Source organism: Canis aureus, chromosome 8, assembly GCF_053574225.1.
Source record: "Canis aureus isolate CA01 chromosome 8, VMU_Caureus_v.1.0, whole genome shotgun sequence".
Taxonomy (NCBI): domain Eukaryota; kingdom Metazoa; phylum Chordata; class Mammalia; order Carnivora; family Canidae; genus Canis; species Canis aureus.
In genome coordinates, this window is record NC_135618.1 from 24,238,661 (window position 1) to 24,262,210 (window position 23,550).

Consider the following 23,550-nt stretch of genomic DNA (forward strand, 5'->3'; position numbering starts at 1 on the left):
AGAGACAGAGAGAGAGAGAGAGAGAGAGAGAGAGAGGCAGAGACACAGGCAGAGGGAGAAGCAGGCTCCATGCAGAGAGCCTGACATGGGACTCGATCCTTAATTCAATTCTTAATTGTTGTCAGGTATGCATAGGTAAGTGTAGTCTTTCTGGGTTATGATCTCTAATAGAATAGACTTGTCTCTTTGAGGGCTAAATGCAGAATATTATGTGGATGGTAGTATAAAACCAAAGACATTTTCCCTTTTAAAAAATAAACAAATATACTTATCAAAGTTTTAGCCTTAGATTAGCCTGATGTATTGGGTTCATATTTTCACCTCCACATAATGAAGAATACCATTTCTGAAAGGTAAAAAATAATGAAAGACCTTGGGTGTTTTTATTAAAACAACAATACATTTTTTACCTAAAATCTTGTCCTCGTATACTTCCTGCAGCTATATAAGGAGTATCGAAAACTCAACATGTCTTTCTTTGCATTGTCAAAGGGCTGCATTTTCAGTGTGTGTGTGTGTGTGTGTGTGTGTGTGTGTGTGTGTATAGGTATGTTTCCAGATCATGCTCATGACCTATGTAGCTTCCCAAAGTCAAGGAAGAAAAAGATTCATAGAAATCAGAAAATCAGAGAGGTGGAAAAGTCTAGGTCTTTTCTGCTTGAGGAAACTGGCTTCATATTGTTAAATAATATGGTCAAAGTTAGCAGCAGATTCACTCAAACGTTATGATCCTGAGTAGCCCACTTGTATATTTTCCATTGCATCATCTCTCCTTACAGTGAGCTTCTTTAAAATAAAGTTTATTTTAATGTTTATTACATTCATACCATCATAGTGTTTAAAACACAGGGCAGGGGATCCCTGGGTGGCTCAGCGGTTTAGCACCTGCCTTTGGCCCAGGATGTAATCCTGGATACCTGGGATCGAGTCCCACGTTGGGCTCCCTGCATGGAGCCTACTTCTCTCACTGCCTGTGTCTCTCATGAATAAATAAAATCTTAAAAAAAAACAAACAAACAGAGGCAAATAATAATGGAAAAAAAAATTCCCTTTCCTCACCCCCAGTATTGCTTTCCAGGGACTCCACATATGAACATTTCTGGTTTTGTTCACCTGATGTTATACCTCTCCTCCACCTCTCCCAATACAACACTCATATTGACATTTTTTACTTAACTACTTTAAATATTGTCTCTTACCTTGAGCTCTGATGGATGAGAATTTAATGCATCTATACCACTTCCCACTTTCTCTCTCCTCAATCATGCAAAATATTTAAAACATTCTTCTCAGTTTCTCCATTGGTCATTTTTCTAATTTCAAATAGTTTTTAAATCTCCTTTTATTATCCCATAGTAGTAGCTCTTCATTCTCAACTTTTAAAACAATGACATTAACCTTCCTACACTCTCCATCCTCTGTAATGTGAGGCATCAAACTTTCTGTGTCCATACACAGTGATCTTTATTTTTCTCTTATACTTAATTGATTGCTCATTGGATATGTGTAATTCTAGGGAGGGGAGAAGTGAAGCGAAGAACTCTTGTTTAGCTCCATTATCCTGAATTTTGCTTATCAGAAGCCTGTTACCAGTTTGATAATATTCCTTTACAGATGATCTCATGGTTCTCTCTGGAAGCTTTTAGGATCTTCTCCTTCTCCCCACTATTTATAAAGTTTCAAAATGATGCACTTGGGATTAGGTCTTTCTATGTTAATTGTGGCAAATACTCAGTATATCCTTTTACTCTGAAGACATGAAGGCTTCTGCTTCTCTTGCATTATTCCTTTGATAATTTTTTTTTTGTCTACAATTACTCCATTCTCTCTTTCTGCAGATCATTAAACATATTAGATAGATCTTCTATGTCTCTGACCTATATTTTATGCTTCCCTTTCTCATTCTATGTCCCAGATGAGTGACACGTATTTAAATCCTAACAATTCTGTTGAATTTGGTATAACAATGTCATTATTTATATTCTCTAAGAAATCTCTCATTCTCAATTGTTTCCTTGCCTAATGTCTCATACCTGATTTTTGTTTGTTTGATTTGCAGTTGTTTTTCAAGTTTCTTTGAATTATAATTAAAAGTATTATTTTGTGAAGGTTTTATTACTTCATTTAAGGGGCATTTGGTGGAGGGAGGTGATATTTTCACTTTCATGTCACCAGCTTTCCTAAAATGATGATCCGTGACCAGATTCTGAGCAATTATGTTTAAAAACACTGCTTATGAGCAGGATTTGATGACTATCTGGGCACTGTTACACTGGGGCTCCCAAATGCCATGGCTTTTTCTGGGGTTCCAATGTTCACCTTAGATACACAAATTCTCATCATTTAATTTCTTTTGAGAAGAAATTTCCAGTCTTCTGCCTGGAAAAAACATCTATCTACCAGGCATTCCATGCAATGAATGGACATGGTGCTGGTGATGGAGTTCAAATGCTCTGTAGCCAGACTTTAATTAACACCTCTGCTTTCTGGTTTACTTCCCTTCACACCTAGCATTTTGGAGTCTTGAGTTACTTGGGGTCTATACAGCGAGTAGGCCCCCTTTCTGGGCTAATTCTCTCTTCTGTTACCAATCATTCAGCAGTTTTTTGTTTTTGTTTTGCCCCAGAAAGTTGTTTTTGCCATGTCTCCTCAGAATTTCCTTCTCACACGGGAATTTGAGGGAGGTAAAACTGGTTGGAGAGGAAAAATGCACATGATCAATCCATATTTTTAAACCAAAAGCTACCTGAAATGCATCTTAATCCTAGGTGTCTCCCCTCACAATGTTCCCCCTTAAATAGTAGGCATCCTGTACTACATAACCATTAAAGATAAATGAGTGTAGGATGAGCCACTTAAGGTATGCTTCTTGAATGCATATAAACATTTCCATAAAAAGACTAATCTACCCACTAATCCCAATCAACCACCCACTGCAAAGTGATAGAAATAAAATGACAGGTATTTAATGCCACTAAAATGGCTAATCCCACAGTGTCTTGTTGGATAATGCTCTGCTCAAAGTAATTCTGATTGTGCCTGTTGTTATTACGCTGTTAATATTACTAAATTTAATATAAATACCCACAGAGAGACAATGGTTACTTTTCATGTAAACTCCATGGTTCCAATTTGTACCAACTGGATATTAAATAACTCACAAAAATAACTCATAACAAAGGGCAGGACGAAATAATTTATGTATCATAAATTGGATAATGTTATGATGAAAGCTAAAAACTATGTTTAATTTTTATGAAAGAAAGCTGTGTCCTGAAACTCAACTAGTTTGACTAAATTCAGTTAAAACAATAACAAAAAAAACACAGGTGGAGATGCGGGGATGGGAATGAAATTGTGCAAATTTCTATCTATCTGTCTCCAAATAAATAGACTTGACTGAAGTATCTCTTTTCAAGCAGTTGTGTATCTAAAAATAATCTTCCCTTTAAGAAGACCTCCATATATAGTTGTTCTGTAGGAAGCCCTGGGGGCAAAGAGAAGACCTTTTCTTAAGTGAAAAGCTAGCCTGAGAATTGCCTTTAGGCAAAAGCCATTATACACTTCTCTTCCAACCTTTACACAAGCAAAAAGCAGAGCTTCCCACTGATACAAATCAGCTCACAACTTGGCTCTCATTAGCTCTAAATCTATGGAAATCTTTAGAAGCTGGGTTCATCCCACCAAGCTCATTAGGTGTTTAAAATTAGGCATTCTTTTCATAAGAAGCAACAGGAGTTCTTCCTGTAGCACAGGTATATATATAATGTCCCCCCTAGGCTTTGTTAGGTTAACAAAGTGCACTGAAAGTGCTCACTAGGCCTCCTTGGCTGTACTTGTTAGTTCAGATTTCACTCTTAGCACTAAAATAGAGCAGTGATTGGTATGCCCAAATCCATTTAGGTTCTAAGGGCTGGATATCTTTTTTCATATACTTTTAATCCTAAATGCATCCATTTGTTTACTTCTATTTCTGAGAGTGTGTAGGGGAAAAACATTCAGTTACTAGTGTCAAGTATTCTAAAGTCATGTAGAAAAATATTCCTGCAAGGGATAAAGGATTCAGGAATATACCTCCAATTGAATTCTGCTTTATAACAAGGCCTATGCTTTTCAACTTCCATGAGACTAGAAAGTGAAATTGCCTGTGTTCATTTTGATGTAATATAGCCATAAGGTGTCCAAAGTCTTTTTATTTATGTCAAATTAAGGCAGATATCCAAAGCACCGAGCACCGAGCTTGCTGAAATGGTTTTGTTTAATGTGTTCCATATGACTTGTAAGATTCTGGGAAACAATGGAGGCAACTGGGGAGGCCAGATGTGTTCAAGTGTAGTAAAAAGATGTCTTAAAGAAAAACCCTAGCTGGCAGATTCACAGCTCTGGATCATGGGTCAGCCAGTGTCTGCAACCTTGATAACTCCCTGTTGCTTTGCGCCCACTACTTCCCAAACTATCAAGACAATGTAGAAAAGCGTTTCTCCTCATTATAAAACAATGCTGTGGTACATAAAATGTCAGTCAGCTGTCCCATTACTTCATACATTACAGGTGTAAATCTGGAAGAGGGCATAGAGTTCAACTTGTCTTTAGCCTGGAAAAGAAGTAATTACTTAGCTGTTAAGAAAAATCCTAATATCATTACCAGATAACCCTAATAGCCACCTGGACATCTAGCTATTATTTTAGATGGATTTAAAACACATTTTAAAATCTCAAATTCAAATCATATGGAAATAATAACATAAGTTATCATAAAGGTGTTTTGAGATAATGCTAAATGTCAATTTAGCATATTTTCCTATATTGGCTTTCTAGAGTGAATGAATAGCTTCTTTTACGAGGTAAATGTCCTTTGGTCAAATGAAAGGGACAATCATATTTAAAGGTCAGTTAATATAGTGAAGAAGATGTAGTCACTAGTGTTCAAATCTCACTATATTATCTTTAAACAAGGGTACCCACTATTTTGACTAAAGCTATGCCCAACAGCTTGGGCTGCTTATTTTCTTTTGTTCTCATGTTTTCCTACTAAGTTGATCTAGTATTTCTTTTTTTTAGCTCCAGCCATTTTTGTCTAGTGTGTCTCACAATCTAGTGACAATAATCTAATTGTCTTTGCTTTGTTTTTTTTTTGGTACAATGAGGCCTACCACCACATATATTTCAATGACAACCGTTTCTGTAATTCAAAAGAACTTCATTCCAGAACTGAATTCTTTTTTTTTTTTTTTTTTTTCAGAAAGATTCCTCTTAGAATCAGGGAACTCAGCCTTCTTAAAAAACAGAAAGTCTGACAATTCAGACATATGCTTCTAGTCCTAGGACCATGTTTCTTTTCTCAAGACTTTACCTGTGTAAAGGCACCATAACAACCATTTAAACTGAACAAACCTTCCTGCTTACCAAACAAGGTTCTATTATAGTAAAAAACAATTTGCTTTTCTCCCCACTCTACCATTAATCAGTGCATACCCAGAAACAGTCATGCATATCTCTGACTAGTTGTTACCCTGAATTAACCCAAAGCAACTCTACAGAGGTTACAGAATTGACCTCTTTTGGGAAAAAGTATTTCAATAATTCTAGTTTTTGAACTGGAAATAAAAAGTAGTTATTTTATAAGTATTTGCAATTAAAACCATGAAGATACAATTACTAAGAATTTACTTAGGTCTCTCCCCAGTGTAAATCCCTCTATGAGATTAACAACTATCATGACAACTGAGTTATCAGTAAAGTGAAAAGTTTGAGTACAATGGTCATATGCTCAAGAACTTTTAAGGCCTAATTTTTGTGTGTTTAAATATCTGCATTAATGGTATGTCATCTTGGCCTGAGTATCCCAATTCACAGGTGCTACCAGAACAAAAAGGAATCTGAAGGCTAGAGGGCACCATGTATTTTTAATCTTCATCAGAAGTCAACAGAAATATTTAAAAATAACAAAATTCACAATACTTACATATTTTACTGTGATATTCTCCTCCATGACTATGCTTTCAAAATTGACACTCAAGTACTGGAATATTTTAGGTTTGCAGTCTTTGAATAATATAATTCAAGTTGTAATATAGTTTCTTAAATAAGCATTAATAGAAGTTGATAAAAAGGATTTCTTTCACTGGTGGATATGGTTTTAGAAAGCTAACATAACTGATAGTTACTCATATATAAACGAACCAGTAAAAACTTTTTTCAAGAAACAAATGAGAATTTCATTAAAAAAGAAAAACAGGCTTTGGGCTGATGAGGCAGACATACCCTGAGGTGACCCCAATGAGACACATGTTTGACTAATTTCCTCCCCTTATTTAAGGCAGAACCTGGGACTTGCTTCTAGCCAATAATATATAGCAAAGGAGAAAGGATTTTTTTCAAATGTCATTTAGGTCCCAAATAAGTTGACTGAGAGTTAATCAAAAGAAAGATTATCCTGTGTGATCCCTACTTAATCAGGTGAAAGTCCTTAAGAGAGGGACTGTGTCTCCCTAACGTCAGAGGCTCTCTCCTGCTTTGAAGAAGCAAGCCACCATGAGTGGTACAGTGGCAAAGCCAGCAACTATGTTAACTTGGAAGAAGACCCCGGGCCTCAGGTGACAACACAGCCCCCAGATGACATCTGGAGTGCAGACTAGTTAAGACTCTGAAGCAAGTAACATAACTAAATCATGCCTGGATATGTGACCTACAGACTCTGTAAGATAATACATGTGTGTTATTTTGAATCACTGAGTTTGTGGTAATTTGTTACATAGCAAAAGAAAACTAATACAGTTGAGCAATATAATACTTTCATATGGACCAAAGGGAGGACAATTTGTATTATATATGAGGCTGGGAATGGGAATGAATTTGGGCATTTTTATTTGGGAGTTTAAGTGGATTTGGGGGGTTTAATTTGCTTAAAATTGATGAAAAAAGAGAATATATTTCCCAAACTGATGCTTAAGGAACACTGTGATATCTCACAGCCTCATCCACCTTACCCCTACCCTTATCAAAATGATTCGTGAAGGAAAAATCTATGGTCAAATATTTTTGGCAGACATCCCACTTACCACCACCACTTTCTCCACCAGCACCACCACTGGTACCCTATTCTTGCAGGTTCACAATGCAAAAGTTTTTCAGTCTATAGTAAAAAAAAAACTCAGTTTTTTCAAAAACTATGTGACAAACTGTATAACAGAGTTCAGTAGAACACACTTTAGAAAGCAGGGTGATAGGGAGTTCCAGTGAGCAGAGGCTGTGCTAACTGGAAACTGGAATGACATGAGTGAGGATCACCATTACCCTCAAAAGTAATAGCTATTTCGGGAAAGACGGTGTTTAGGATGGAGAATGATTCAAATGGAAGACAGCAGTAGGTAACAAGTTATTTCAGAAACCAGATTGTTTTAGGACATTTCCATCTATAGCTCCTTCATAAGAGGGCAATTATTCACATGAAACTTACTTACTTTCATTTTTACTTTTTTTAATTTCACCTCAGTGTGACACTGGATAAGCTGCTAAATGTGAATTGGTAACAAAAAAGGAACCAGTGGCAATGATGAGATTGGATCTTGTTTCTTATTGTTTTATTTTGACCCAGGACTAGCAAACCCACCACTGAAGAAAACAGTGAGATTTTTGACCTTCAGTGCTCTCAGACCTCATGTTTCTTCACTGTGGCTCCACAAGATGCCCTGTATTGTTTTCCTATCCTTAGATGCCACATCCTCCTACTCTATTCCTATTCTCAGGACCATCTTTTCCTTGGTAGATCTTTTCCTTCAGATTTCTCTCTTTAACCTCTTCCTGTCTGAACTGACCTATTATGTAGTCCTAGCTCTCAGTCAATCATTATTCTTGTTTGAAAAATAATTACGTATCTTTGTTAATACCTATTAAAAAGTACTATTGGTAAAAAAAAAAAAAAAAAAAAGTTCTATTGGCTTTCTTAACTCCAGTCATGGCTGCCTAACCATAAAACAATAAGCAAAGAGAATTATGGATTAGGCTCAAATATAAAACCAAAATATTTTTAATAGAAAAACTTAAATTTCACAATAAAAAGAAAAATTAGCACTCACAGGCCAAGAATCTTTCTATTCCTATTTCGTCTATCCTTTCTTGATACTTATAGATCTTTTTCTCTGCCCATTAGAACCATTACGCCAACCACACTCCATTATATATGCTTAACACACTATAATCCCTCTGTACTTACTGGACCTAGAAACATTATACTCTTGTCATGTGCATTTGTGTCATTGCTGTGGCCTTGTCAGCAGAACAGTAGATGACTACCCAATACTGATAAATATCAAGGAAAGGATAGAACTACTGAAGTCCTACAAAGGGCAGTCAATGGATGGAACCCTAAAGTTAGGCTGGCTCTCTATTTTAGATCTGTATAATACACAATATTATTCAGGGAGACAAAATACATGAAGCGTCATAACATCAAACACACTGTAACTGATAGATACATGTGTTGTGCAACATAAATAATCTCTAAGTAGGGAAAGAGGGATTGGTCTGGTTAGCTAGATGAAAGGATATTTGTTTGTGGTTAGCTAATGAAGTTTGCAAATAACTTGTGTAGCAAGTTTAGGGTGTGAAGCCATTATCTGTACTTGTCAGCAGGACTGGCATAGGGTGAGGTGAGTGAGATGAATGAGGCACTTGCCTCAGTGGAAATTTAAGAGCAGAGAATGCCAATAATCAAAATAAATTATTCCAGCATAGTATTTTTAAAAGTCTAATGCGAAAAGTCATAATAAAGTATCAAATGGTTAACAAAGGCAGAATTAATAATTCCGAGCCAAGCCATATTGGAACCTAACGCCAAAGGAAAAATTAGCAGTATTAATCTGTCTTTACTTAAAATTTTGATATTTTGTTCATCATAGATTTTTTTTCCTTTTTAAGAATTTTTAAAAAAATATTGCCTTTGGCACTTCTCTTAATTTAGTGCCTACAACAAGTGCCTCACTTGCCTCACCCTAGTCCTGGCCCTTCATTAGATCTTTTTTTTTTTTTTTTAATGTTCAGGCTAACTCCTAGAAAATATTTTCTCATTCCTTTTAGTCTCTCATAGTTTGGGGTCAAAAGTCCTTATGAGATATTTATGGTCAATTAGTTTTCGACAAGGATGCCAAGAATTTCCAATGGAGAAGGAATAATCTTTTTAACAAATAGTACTGGAAGTTAGATATCTTCCTTACACATATGTGAAAATTAACTCAAAATGGATCATAGACCTAATATTAGAGCCAGAACTACAAACCTCTTAAGATAAAAATATAGGAGTAAATTTTGTAACCTCTAGTTAGGTGCAGCCATCTTAGTTTTGACACCAAAAAACAAAAATGACAAAAGAATAGATAAAATAGACTTCCTCATAATTAGAAATGTTTGTGCTTCAGAAGAAAGTATCAAGAAAGTAAAAAGACAACCTGCAAAATGGGAGAAAATATTTGCAAATCATATTTAACAAGAGACTGGATCTAGAACATACAAAGAACTTTTACAACTCAACAATAAAAAGTAAATAACCCAATTTAAAAATTGGCAAATGATTTGAATAGACACTTCTACAAAGAAGCTGAATGAATGGTCAATAAGCACATGAAAAAATGCTTAACATCATTAGTCATTAGGAAAATATAAATCAAACCACAATAGATGCCACTTCATCCCCACTGGGATGCTATAATCAAAAAGACAGAAACTGTTGGCATGAATATAGAGAAATTGGATGAAAATGTTGCAGCCATGTTACAAACAGTTTGGCAGTTTCTTAAAAATGTTCAGGGATGCCTGGGTGGTTCAGCAGTTGGGCAGCTGCCTTGGGCTCAGGTCGTGATCCCAGGATCCAGGATCGACTCACGCACTGGGCTCCTGTGAAGAGCCTGCTTCTCCTTCTGCCTATGTCTCTCTCTCTCTCTCTGTGTGTGTCTCTCATAATGAATAAAAAAATAAATAAAATAAATCTAAAAAATAAAAAATAAAAATAAAATAAATCTAAAAAAAAAAGTTCAACATAGAGTTACCATATCACCCAGAAATTCTGGGAGAAGTGAAAACATATATCTATACAAAAACTTGTACACAAATATTCAAATCAGAATTACTCAAACAATCAAAATGTGGAAATAAATGGTTTAGATTTCTTCACCTCACCCTCCCAGAATTCAGCATTCATTAATACCAAATCAAGACAGTTAAAAGCACAAAATGCTAGTATTGGTATAGTGGGTGTGTGTGTGTGTGGAGGGGGGTGGTGGTGCTTAAAAGATACAAATTTCTTCCAACATTTCTCTCTTGAATTTCCTGAATTTATTTAAGACATGGAAAGATGGGACGCCTGGGTGGCTCAGCAGTTGAGTATCTGCCTTTGGCTCGGGTCGTGACCCTGATCCCTGGATCGAGTTCCACATCAGGCTGCTTGTGAGGAGCCTGCTTCTCTCTCTGCCTATGTCTCTGCCTCTCTCTCTGTCATGAATAAATAAAATCTTTAAAAAAAAAAAGGACATAGAAAGGCTTATGAACATATTATAAGAGGCAGCATTAATGAAATGCAGAAAACCTGTTAATGAGCTAATGGAGAATAGGGATATGGCCACTGCCTTCAAATTTTATAGGGTACTGGAGAGAGAGCAGAGTGTTCTTTGCAGCTCTGTAAAAGGGAAAACCGGTATCAAAGAGTAAATATTATCAATGCCAGTTTTTTATTCACCTCATTACGAAAGAGAACTCTTAATAGTAAGTAGATGGACCAGAGCTTCCTTCTACCCATTCTCAGGCACTGGAAGTGTTCACCCTGAAACCGATAAACTCTGTTTCTTAAATAATGTAGAAGGGTATTAAAATCTATTCCCCCTGAGATTCCATAATCATTTTATCACCCAGTGATATCACTCATTTAGGTTAATATTCCTTTGTAAAGTGTAAAAAATAATAACCATCTCCCACTCGTTAAACCATAATATTCATTAGGTTTTTTTTTAATTTTAGTATCCAAATAAATTGTTTTGAAGAGTTATGATAGATTTGTTTAGTTTTGTATTAGAGGATGGAGAGAAAGATTGGAGCATGACATAGTAAGTTTAGAAGCCGAACTGGAAGTCTTTTGGGTCCATCAGAAACCAGCATAAGGTCAAGGGACTCCTTGGAGAGGGGGGCACACAAGAGGGGGCACAAGAGGGGTGGGTGGAAGGTCCCCATTCTCAAAAGTTACCTACCTTTCTCAGAGGATAGGGGCAAGATCCAAAAAGAACTTTCCTCTTCTAGTATCTGTCCCACCTTTAATGCCTGCTGGCTATGTCATGGAAGTATCAATGCTATTTCCCCTGGGCAAGAAAGCATGGTTTAGAGAGGTCCCATTAGCTCTCTGCTGGAAACCATATACTTTTTTTAAAAAGATCTTTATCATTTACTTCTTTACTTGAGATACTAAGAAAGAGAAAGTTGAGAATTCATCTAATAAATTACATGGTATATGAGTACCAAATCATTGCTAGCTATTACCCTATCTTAATTCATTTTTTTAAAGCACACACAGGTAAGGAGATTTTAGAATGGAGAACATTTTCTATCCATTTCCATAAACTATAAAGAAAACAGCTGTGGGCAGGTCTGGGGTTGAATTTGAGATATTGTTTAAGGCAAAAAGCAAAGTCCAAATGTCATGGATCCAACAGGGTTGTTGCTTTGCAGCACAACATAAGGAAAAACAGAACTAAGGAACATCTATATTCATTATCCCTCTATAACCACTATGCCACATACTCCAAAATGGCTCCACAGAAAATATGCTGAAGAAGACAGCTGAAACATTCATTGGTAAGTTATTGGCTTTGTATAATATACATTTAAAGGGAGCTACAAAAGTAAAGGCAGATGTGTAATATATGGCTGGCACAGTTTTTATTTTCTTATACATCTTGCTACTGTCTGGGGGCAATGCTCTAGCGACTACTGAAATATAATAGCTGCTTTCTCTCTCAGTACACAATTTGACAGCATTTATTCTTTCCTTCAGTGAACATAATTACTTCACATATGGAACCTGTGATAGCCTACAGGCATCTGAGAGAAACCAGAATCATGCAATCTGTCCCCTTTGTGAGCTTAATTTACATTCACAAGTGTCATTTTATTAGGGCTGGCATCATGTAGGATAAAAATTACAGGTCAGCTATGGCATGTCACTGGGAGTGTGCTTAAGTCAATAATGTGGTATTATTACATTTGGGATAATTTTACAAGGGAGATCTCACAGGAGGAATCTGACCCTTATTTCTTCGTTTTCAGCTCTACTATTACCCACAAGGTAATTCATTTAGAAATGAATAGTTTAGCCTGCTGTAAATATTTGTGCCGAGTGTCCTAAACTTCAATATAACTTTGCAGCATCATCTACAATCTTAATGGACATGGAAGATTTACCTCACTAACTATTAAATGTGGGCATGTTCAAATTTGTGTAATCAAAATAGCATCAGTCAGAAGAAGCCTGTGCCCTTTATTTAGGCCTGCTTGAGAGTAGAAATTAAGAAGATTGTGTTACTGACCCTTTCCATCATAAGCAAAACAACATTGTTGGTTTAATAGATGTTCCCTGGGAATGGGAAGTGTAAGGCAAGCTGTAGGCACTATCATTGGTGATTGTTTCTCTGTTTGAACAGCAAGATAGATGGTCTTGAGGTAATGCTTCCTATTTGGCTCCCTTCTCTGTTGATGAGGTCAGATACAAATTTTAATATGAGAAATCAGACATGGTCAGTAAAGTCTAAACCATGATTTCTTCATGATGCCATATTCTTTTATGAAATATATGGTCTAATAAGTAACTAAACATAATTCTCAGATATATGGATGGTGCAGGCTGAAAGAGATGACCAAGCCAGAACAAACCTCCAGACAGTTGCTAAAAACTCTCAGCTTCGTCCCAGTAGGGGTGTTCAAGGTCTAAGGATCAGTGGATCAAAGTAAAACCAAACCTGAGTCTATGGAAGGCCAAAGTTAAGGACTAGGGTTCAGATACTGAACAAAAAGCAGAATCACTGAAGGCCAGACAAACAAGAGAAAAACATCATAGTGAAGGTCTGGATAAGTAGGGTACAAGAGTCACGCAAATTAGAATAAGTATCTGGAATTAGGTTTGTTTACCAAAATACTCTTTCTTAAGTCTGATTTAAAAAAAAAAAAACACACACACTGATTTAGGTGTCACTGAATTTTAAAACTGCCTTATTTCCATAATACATTTAATTTTTTAAATCAAATTAGTCCATAAATATGATCAAAAAATCCAATGGCAGATAGCTAATTTTGAGAAACTATTATACCCATATCTCATACATTCACATGTTTATTACCTAGAAGCAACTCCTTTTAAACCTTCAGTTTTAGTTATAGCTATAACCTACATATTACTTAAATATATGCCTATAGTGACATTTTTCCCAACTCTATTGAGGTATAATTAACAAGTGAAAATTGCAAATCATTCAGTGTAGAACATAATCATTTGATACATGTATACATTGTAAAGGATTACCCCTTCAAGTTGAATAACACATCCATTTCTTCATATATTTATTGTTTGTGTTTTCATTTAAGTTTTATTTAGAAAAAGTGTCTATTTAGGTCCTCTGACCATTCTTTAACTGGGTTGTTTTTATGCTATTGAGTTATAAGAGCTCCTTGATTTTAACGTCTGATTAGATACGTGGTTTGCAAATATTTTCTCCCATTCCACTGGTTGTCTTTCTTTTTCTTTTCTTTCTTTTTTTCTCTTTCTTCTTTCTTTTCTTTATTTTCTTTCTTTCTGTCTTTCTTTCTTTCTTTCTTTGGATAGCTTCCTTTGGTGTGCTGAAGCTTTTTTAGTTTGATGTAGTTCTACTTGTTTATTTTTGCTTTCTTTGTTTTTGCTTTTGGTTTCAAATCCAAAAACATCATTGCCAAGACCAATAGCAAGGAGTTTATCACCTATGTTTTCTTCTAGGACTGTTATGGTTTCAGGTCTTACATTCAAGTAAGTCTGTAATCCATTTTGAGTTGATTTTGTGTATGGTATAATATAGTGGTTCAGTTTTATTTTTTGAAATGTGGCTCTCCAGTTTTCCCAGCACCATTTATTGAAGGGACTATCCTTTCCTCATTGTATATTCTTGGCTCCTCTGTTATAAATTAATTGACCGTATAAGTGTGGGTTTATTTCTAAGCTGTCTATTCTGTTCCATTGATCTAGGAGTCTGTTTTTATGGCAATACCATACTGTTTTGATTACTATAGCTTTGTAATATAGTTTGAAATCAGGATGTTTGCTGTGGGCTTATCATACATGTCTTTTACTATGTTCTCTTTCTGATAATTTATTATTAGTATAAACAACTTATTTTTGTAAATTGATTTTGTATCCTGCAACTTTACTGAATTTATAAGTTCTAAGTGTGTTTTGGTAGAATGTTTAGGGTTTCCTATATATTGTATTACCTCATCTGCAAAAATAGAATTAGTCTACTTCTTCCTTTTTGGTTTGGATGACATTCATTTCTTTTTCTTGAATAACTCCTCTAGCTGGGACTTCCAAAACTATGTTGAATAAAAATGGCAAGAATGGGCATCCTTCTCTTCTTCCTGATCTGAGAAAGAAAGCTTTGAGCTTTTCTCTACTGAGTCTGATGTTACTTATGGGCTTGACACAGAAGGCCTTTATTATGTCTACATATGTTCCCTCTATACCCACTTTGTTAGAATTTTTATCATGGGGACACCTGGGTGGCTCAGTGGTTGAGCATCTGCCTTTGGTTCAGGGAGTGATCCCTGGGCCAAGGATGACATTCATACGATGTATGTATGGAGTTCCATGCCATTTAATTATGTATGCAGATTCAAGCAACCATCACTGCAATCAAGATATAGAACTGTCCCATCGCTAGCCCTTATAGTCATAGCCATTCCTCCCTTCACCCCATCCCTAACCTCTGGCTGATTTATTCTCCATCTCTATAGTTTTTCATTTTAAGAATGTTATATTAATAATGAAATCATATTGTGACCTTTTACATTGGCTTTTTTTCACTGAGCATAATTGTATTGCGATTCATTGAAGCTGTATATCATTTGTATCATTAAGTAGTATTTTACTGTGTGAACACATCACAATTTGTTTAACCACTCTGGGTGGTTTTTTCTAAGGGTCTGAACTGGCTCAGAAATGGAAGCAGGAGGGAGAATCTTGTCTACCTACAAGGAATCTTTCTGGTATTCAGGGTTTTTTCTCATGAAGGAAGTAACTAATGAGAGGAGAAGGTAAAGTTAAGCATGATTAAATGCAGTTTTCAAATTGAACATAAGAATGCTATGGAAGAGAGATTTCTGGAAGATGGCTTAGGTTCTGATTTTCTATTTGAATAGCTTGTTTTAGAAGTCAAATTTTACACAAGTCCATAATTAAACCAATCAAGCCAAATGGCAAACCAAGAACCAACTCACAGACCTAAAACCAAATCTATCTTTAAAATCCTGGTAGTTCATCACTAAAGATATATGTTCTCACAAAGCTTTCAGAATACTTTATTTTTAATCTGTGACTTTCTTTCTAAAATATATAATCCTGATCAAAAGTGTGATAGAAAAATAAAATTAATTACATCTGCACCCCTGGCTTTCCTTGTTGTGCTTATTTTCAGTCATATTTCCTTATAGTTTTGTATGAAATTTGGTTGGCAACTAAAAGTCCTAGTCATTGCTCTCCTGATTAATATCTCATCCTCTGATTTTCATTCTGATTGCTAGCAGGTTTATGGAGTTAATTATCCTTTTTATTGCTATTTATAACTTATAAGACTAATATGAAAATCTTTAGTGAAACAATTAAGACTTGTCTTGTCATAAGAATTATGGAATATCTTATTTTCAAATTGGAGTTTTCCTATTGTTATGAATTATTTTAAAAATAACTTACTTGATGTAAATGTCAAAATGTGTCCATATTACATACTATATCAATGATGGGTAGAACTCATTTTTGTGATTCTAAAAATTAATATATAATAAATAAAAGACTTGCTATCTAACATTTAAAGAGCTCTTACAGATCAACAAAATTCAGTTTTTGCCCAAAAAAAATCTGCTTTACTAATAAACATAAATGGTTAATAAACATTTTAAATGTTTAATCTCAATGGTAATAAAGAAGGTAGTCAAAATAACATTAAGATAATATACCATATTTTCAAAGATTTTTTCTTCTATTTTTAGTAACAATACCCAGAATTGGACGGTATGCAGGTAAATAAGGCAAATTATCACTCATGCTCAGCTGAAATGTAATTTGGCAATGTGTCCAAACCCTTTACCCTGCAATTTTATCATGAGGAAATCATACTGGGTATGTTAAACATTTATGTACAACATTCTCACTACATTTTTAATATGAAAAATTATGGGAAAATATATGACCAAAGACTGGAGATTGGTTAAATAAATTGGTTAAATAAATTATGGTATACTTATATATTGAATCCTATGCAGTAATTAAAAATTTATGTTCTAAGAAAACATAATTGATGTGAATATACACATATATATTTTTTAAGTAATTTATATAGCAGTTTTAGTTTGGGATGCCTGTGTGTATATGCATGTGTCTCCATATTTGTTCATGCTAATACTGTTTCATGCTGACTATTCATAGACCATGGGGAAAAAAGACTGGGGAGAGAATATGCCAAAATAACAGCAGCTATCGCACTTCAAATATTTTTCCTATCTTTTGGAGTCATCTTTTTAAATTTATACAATCATTATGTTTTATTATCATAATCAGTATTAGAAAAAAAAAACAAAGTTATTTTAAGAAGAAGCCAGAGGAAGGTATATTTTTTACCTTTATATTTACCATTTTTCTTAGTGAATTTGAAAAGAATGATAATTCTAAGATGAGAATTCAGAGACTCCAGTTACACACTGTGAATTGTTATAAATAGAGCAACTAATTTAACTAAAAAAAAAAAAATAATGTTTATTCTATAATGGTGACTAGACACATAATGACTCATATATTTACTAAGCACAAATGTGAAGCCAGGAGACCAGAAGAGCTCAGTGGTTCTCAGACTTTTTTATTTCATTGGGGATGAAAGTCTCTCTCTCCTTATGCTCCATGTTCTAACATGCGATTCATCTAGCAGATCCCTCTACAAACACTTAGATCTTTGACTTAATAACTGATAAGCTGACCAACTATCAAGTGCCTTGGTAGATCTGTATCTACTGCTTCTGCTTATGGGAATTCTAACTCTCGACTTCCATTCTCTTGTGATTCCAGAATGTATTTGTCCTATGTATGTATTTGCTGAAGGGTCTCGTAAAATCTTGGAGTAAAGAAGGCAACATAGAAGGGGGCTCTTCCTATATAGGGTCTATGAGTCAGGTTACTTAACAATTCCTACTCAAATATTCTGCACATTCAAGAAAACAATTCCATTTGTAATAAACCTTCATGACTACACACACTGTACATTCCAAATATATTAGTGTATTCCTGGTTCCCAAGCAACTCCACGCACTTTCACCAACCCATGCCTTTGTTCATGCTTATTTCTCAGTCTAGTATATCCTTGCCTTTTGCATCCTTCTGTTAAAATCCAATTAATCCTAGTGCCTAAGAAGCAGTTCTATTAATCCATTTTTGACTCTTTCTTTTTCCATATTACTGTTTATTTTTTTTTAAGATTTTATTTATTTATTCATGAGAGACACAGAGAGACACAGGCAGAGGGAGAAGCAGGCTCCATGCAGGGAGCCCGATGTGGGCTCAATCCCACGACTCCAGAATCACGCCCTAAGCCAAAGGCAGACCTCAACTGCTGAGCCACCCACGCGTCCCTGTATTACTTTGTTTTAGGGTGAATTCAGTGCTATCTTTGGCTTTCTCTGAAGAATAATAGGTCTTTTTCATTTTTTATTTACCTAACATGGTACTAAGGGCCTTTTACTCAGTAAACACTCAGAAAACATTCGGTGAACTAATATGGCCTATTAATCTCACCCTACAGATGCTTTTCATATTCTCTCAGATATGAAAAAGTAATTTAGAATGATGATGGATATCTGAATTTTAGAATATTTTAAAAGACCTGTAGTACTGCAGCTCCTGCAATACCTTTGAGTTCATATTCCACCACACACAGAGAAAATCTACCTTTTTTGAATAACACATAATGATCAATTTAATGACTTCTAAGTACTTTTTAGTCCCCATGAAAAATTATTATCTCTGAAGTGTTTGAAAGCAATTTTTTGCTATTCTTTCTTCTTTTAATCCTATTTGTATTAATAATTTGCTTAGCAAATTAGAGTAATCATAGATCCCAAGAAGTGGGCTTGACTCATTGAACATACATTTACTGATCACCTGCTATCTGTGAAATACAGGTGTTAATAGCAGTTAGCTCCATCTCCTTGCCCAAACACATACACAGCCTTGCCCTCATGGAGCTTACCTTCTAGTAAGGACAATCAGACAATGATAAAAACAAGTAAAATATATACCATGTATATATTACTGTGATAAATACTATGAAGAAAAGTAAAACAATGGAAGGATATTATAATTTGGTGGCAAAATAAATACCAATGACTTGGGCTTTACTATATGTCTCCTTTAATTCATTGTTTATTCTGTTTCTTGTACCTTGTGTCATTCTAGAATCTCTACATTTATTAAGTTATAAGACAAAACATGATGAAGCCTAAACTGAACTGAAAGCACAAGATTTTAATGCTGCAATATGGCCAAGACCATTTGAAGAACTTAGAAAAATAATGAGGAACACCTCACATGCTTGAAGAGGTAAATTCATGTAGCTTACTGGAGTCAATAAAGTAAAAGTCAGACAATAATTGTTTTTTTTTTAATTAGTTTTCTTTTTGACAGAACAACATTAAATAAACATTTTAGGAATAAATATTTAAGTTCAATAATATAGGACCTATATTATAATGCTATTTAGGGATTAAATATCACTGAGATACAATAGTTTTGCAGACAATTTTTCCACCATGACCATTCCCTTTCTTTCCCTTTAAACCCTGAACCTATCCTGTCAATGACTAACACTACATAATAGGAAGCATCCTGACTTTTGTAGTGAACCTGTTACTTAAAGAGTCCTTGGGTAAATTGTGGATTCCTGAAAAAAAAATGATCCATGCCTTTATTAGGTATTTCTGAGAGGAGAAAGGAAAAAGTGAGGGAGAAAGCAGGAAAAGAGAGAGGGGACAACAGCGAGAAGAAAGAGAACAGAAAAAGAGGGAGGGACAAGGAAGGAGAGAAAACATCAGAAGTAGAAAGAGAAGGAAATATAATAATAGAATTGCATTGAAATCTAAAAGAAATAACATACCAGGATGTAATATTACCAAGTACTACATAAATAACTTTTGACTTTGTTTGTTTACAAGAAAATTCTAATTTTCTTTTTTACAAAGTTTCTGGTCATTGACAATGCCCTGGGTTTAAGTCTATCTTTGACTTCTGTAAACTATGTTCCTCTTTGGCATTAGCTGTTACAGAAATTGTATCTGGATATTTGTTTCCAGAATTATTTTTTACTTTAGCATTTATTGCCTAATGTTGTTTTTAGTTCTCTCTTACCCTTCTTTATATTAAATAGATATGTGGCATCTATTAAAAATTTTGACTGCCAAAGTTCTTGATATTTTATTTTTTTAAGGTCTTGATATTTTAAAGCTTCTAAAGCTCTTTCCTGAATTAGTTTTAAAGCTTTTACACAATAGTTTCTCCACACTACTCAACGGAGCCATAATATTCACATTTCATTGATGTGGGGATGATTATATGTGCAGTACAACACTTGTTTCTCAGTTGCTCTTGAGATCCAGTGGGCTGACTGATAATAAATGGGTCATTTTGACATTAGTAACCCACATTTGGCTTGTCTAATCCAGTTCCAACCTGCTATTAGAAAGTCCTCGAGCATTGTGAACATTTCTTCAGCACTTAAGAACTTCTGGAACTCCCCAAGGGCTTCTAGCATGTGCTTGGAAATAAGATTCGTCAAGCACAGTATGGCTTCTGACAGGCACTGCTGCCATTCCTTGAGTCCCACTTGCATGATCCACTATTCAAGTCTGCACAATAGGGCTGCCTACACCAGACTCTCCAGCTTCATCCTCTGGTGCTGCTGCCACCTCTTTTACTGGAGCCGTTCAAGTACGGGAAGTGTTTATGAAGCTGAAGTGTCGATGAATTCTGTGGCAAAATAGAGGAAAATGCTTCCTTCCTTCCTTCATCCCTACTCCATGACTCCTCTCCTCCCCTTTCCTTACCTCCCCCCTCCTCTCCGTCCTTTATTGCAATATCTTGCAACAGGCACCCAAGCTGTACTACTTGTTCCTTAATCATGACAGTTTCTAGTGAACACAGATCTGTTTTTATTCACAAACTTCCTTCTCCCTAGACTCCAGATATGAAACTAAAGGAATGACAGAGACTGCTATGGTTAGAATCCCTCCAACATTGATATGGTAATAAGTGGGTAAATCCAGGCTGCCTGACTCCCTCTTTCCTAAGGAGGGGCTGGTTCTACCAATCTCTGCAGCGCCTTGAATCAATAGATCCCTGATTTGTCTCAGACAGGCTGCGAGACATGCCCACAAGGGTCTTCCTCCCAGCAGCAGACACTATTTAGGCATAAACTAGGAGCACCATCTCACAAGATAATCGAAGTTTTTATCTTCCCATTTCCTGTCTTTTGGCCACTTCACCAGTTGAGCCTTTGACCACCTCGCAATTTTACATGTTCTACTTCTTGCTAATCTTGCTAAGGTAATTTTCCAATGCAGTGATTTCACCATTTACTTAATTCCAAGGGGGATTATGTTGAGAAAAAGAAAAAGATTATTTGAGAAATATCTAATGGGTGTCAACAACCCATGCTACTCATATCTTCCATTTTAAAAGCTAATGGATAATTGACTCACTTGGCAATTAAATCTGAATTACACTACTTGTTTGCTATTTAACAATACTTCATTTTGACTAGTTAATATGTTTCCAAAATGGAATTGCATCCTATTACACACAATCAGCTTTATTATTTTCATACTTAAAACTAAATTATGACAAAGCAGACTTCAGCCAAAAATGTGTTCATTTGCCAATCCTTTCCTCTGATATATCCCCACGGTTAGCAGGGTGCCTGGGACATGTGCTGAACATGCTGGATGACTGAGTGAGTGAGTGAATGAATGAATGAATGAATGAGTGAATGAATGCCTCAACCAATCAATCAGGTTTTCCTAGAATACACTACAATCTTGTTAATTCAGTCTTCACTCATCCCCATGATTTATTCAGATCTGTTAATCTCACACAATTCTACAAGAGGATTTCCCTAGCATCTACTCTTATTTATATGTAACATGTAGGGATTGGCCTCCACTCTTGGATGTTCCATTCCGCATGCTAGTAGTTGTTTCTAAGGAAGAGTTAGTTCACTGGTTTCCTTCCATAATATTTGACCACACCTTATCCTTTGCTCCCATTCGTGCTTTCTCCCTTCTCTATACCTCGTCTGGCTCTCTACTGCTTCTGCTTTACATGTCCAGTTCTCATGACCATTTACAACTCTGGGCCTTAATCTCTGGCTCTATTCTTTTGGATTCCTAGTACGAATTCTTTCTTTTGATGGGCTATTTCCTCAGAAATATCTACACAAATCAGGTAAGTCTGAGACTCCCTCTCCCTATGAGTTGCCCTCACCAGGCCAGCCTGGTCCCAGAGGCAGACAGATGGATGATAGGGTGTACTGTCTTTCAACAGAAGATCTAGGAATCTGCTGATTCAGAATTACCTGCAATGATTTAAAAGTGAAGATTCTCACCTTCTTATTCCCAAGAAACATGTAACTGGTAAAACTGAAAATTACATCTAAATGCATAAGAACATAACTTTGTTTTTTTTCTTTCTTTAAACTGTGCTTTATCCTGGTTGATATGTATATAATAATACCCTCAAACTTCTTTAGGTCCAGTACTAGTAGGGTTAATTTCAAATTAATAATTTCAACTTGCGTGTAAGAAAGCATGCAAGCTGAAATAACTGGCTTACTTTGTAAAGCCCATCTCCACATTTGGGAATTCCTATGAACAAAATATAAGAATTCTCTGTATGTATGTGTATCCTTGGGTGTAATTATGTATATAAACCATTCTTAAGCTGTCAAAGTGCTTCATGGGTCAGAATTTTGTCAGGTTTATAAAAACTTCTCCCCTAAATAACTTGAGGCAGCGTTTTGCTAACATATTTTGATACACATATTTAAGTTCTATTGTCACTCTATGTCTTGAACCAAGTTTTCCTGGATTTCCCTAAGAGTGGTATTTTCCAGCCCAAAATCCCATAGCGTTCTGTTTATCTCTAAGTGTACTTATGTTTTATCTTGAATTACATTTGTTTTCATTTATTTTATCTTGATGGCATTTCAGGGCAAACCACTACTACCTATCAGCAAAATGTGAGGGTAATGAAGCTGAAAATCAAGGGAGGGTCAGGAATTGGATATTGAAGAATTATTATCAGAATGCAAAACTCATTCATGTTCCTTTCATGGAAGCAGAGTTGAAGATGTGGCTAATGGAACAAGGCACATTAAATCTATATAGGGCATGTGCAAGAATCAAAGTCCATGGGGAAACATGAGGTCACAGTAGGAGGAAGCTAATAAAAAGGCACATGTGGAAAGTAATGGTGGTGTTCACTTGTTCCACTCAGATTTATTGTCATAGATGAACTCTCATTACCATTTTGAGTTTTCTTTCTAAGGTCCAGGGCCTCTCATACTTTAGTCAGTCTTAATGAAGTGGTCTGCTTCATATAACAAGTAAAGAATCCTATTTCCTGTATTCCTATAACTCCACTGGTTATTCCTTTTCTTTTTTTTTTTTTTTAACCTCCACAGCATTTAACACACACATCTAAGGTGATAAATTTGAATGAATACATTTTTCACTTTTAAGGGTTAACTAAAATTTGTCACCGACAGTGGTATTTGGTTGTACATACTAGTATAATTTTCTGTGGTTGAGGTAGCAAGTTCTCCAATTATACTTTCTATTGCCTCATTAGTCTTTACCTATTAGCAAGTAAGTTTTCCTTAATGGGGTATTTAGGATCATTTTAGCAATGGTCATTTATAATAAAAAGAAGAGACTACAGTAAACTCTTGCACTGAGCTTTAATGTATTATTTAATTCTTACTCCATCTGCAAGTGTTTATTTTCTTTTATTAACTGTATCAGAAGAAGCTAATTTGTATAGCGTTTACATGTTATTTTCCCCAGTGAGGTGTCTGCTGTCATGCTTCTATGGCTCTATTATACCAGAAAATGATACTGCATTGCTTTCAATTGCTTTAATATAAAAATCAATAAAAAGAATTATATGAGGGGGAGAAATCCCCTTACAACTGAGAATATGTAATAAACAGGAATGAAGAAAAATCTTGTACATATTTAGTC

At 35.3% G+C, this 23,550-nt stretch overlaps 2 long non-coding RNA genes across 10 annotated transcripts in view; one reads left to right on the forward strand and one right to left on the reverse strand.

Annotated features, from left to right (window-relative positions):
- The window catches only part of LOC144318516 (uncharacterized), a 483,084-nt gene that overhangs the window by 325,945 nt on the left and 133,589 nt on the right, over positions 1–23,550 (reverse strand). For 4 of the 6 annotated variants that reach the window (XR_013384486.1, XR_013384489.1, XR_013384491.1 and 1 more), the window contains one exon: positions 11,235–11,342. The exons of 1 other annotated variant lie outside the window; for it this stretch is intronic. This is a non-coding gene — a long non-coding RNA (uncharacterized LOC144318516). Of the gene's footprint in view, positions 1–10,314; positions 10,506–11,234; positions 11,343–23,550 lie in introns of those variants that run through there. One more of the 6 variants, XR_013384490.1, reaches the window with a different exon arrangement.
- Positions 1–23,550, forward strand: part of LOC144318515 (uncharacterized) — a 42,978-nt gene that overhangs the window by 15,515 nt on the left and 3,913 nt on the right. Inside the window, exons 2-3 of one of the 4 annotated variants that reach the window (XR_013384483.1) lie at positions 16,264–16,393; positions 18,716–18,859. This is a non-coding gene — a long non-coding RNA (uncharacterized LOC144318515). Of the gene's footprint in view, positions 1–11; positions 136–11,719; positions 11,836–16,263; positions 16,394–18,715; positions 18,860–23,550 lie in introns of those variants that run through there. The other 3 variants (XR_013384484.1, XR_013384485.1, XR_013384482.1) reach the window with 3 other exon arrangements.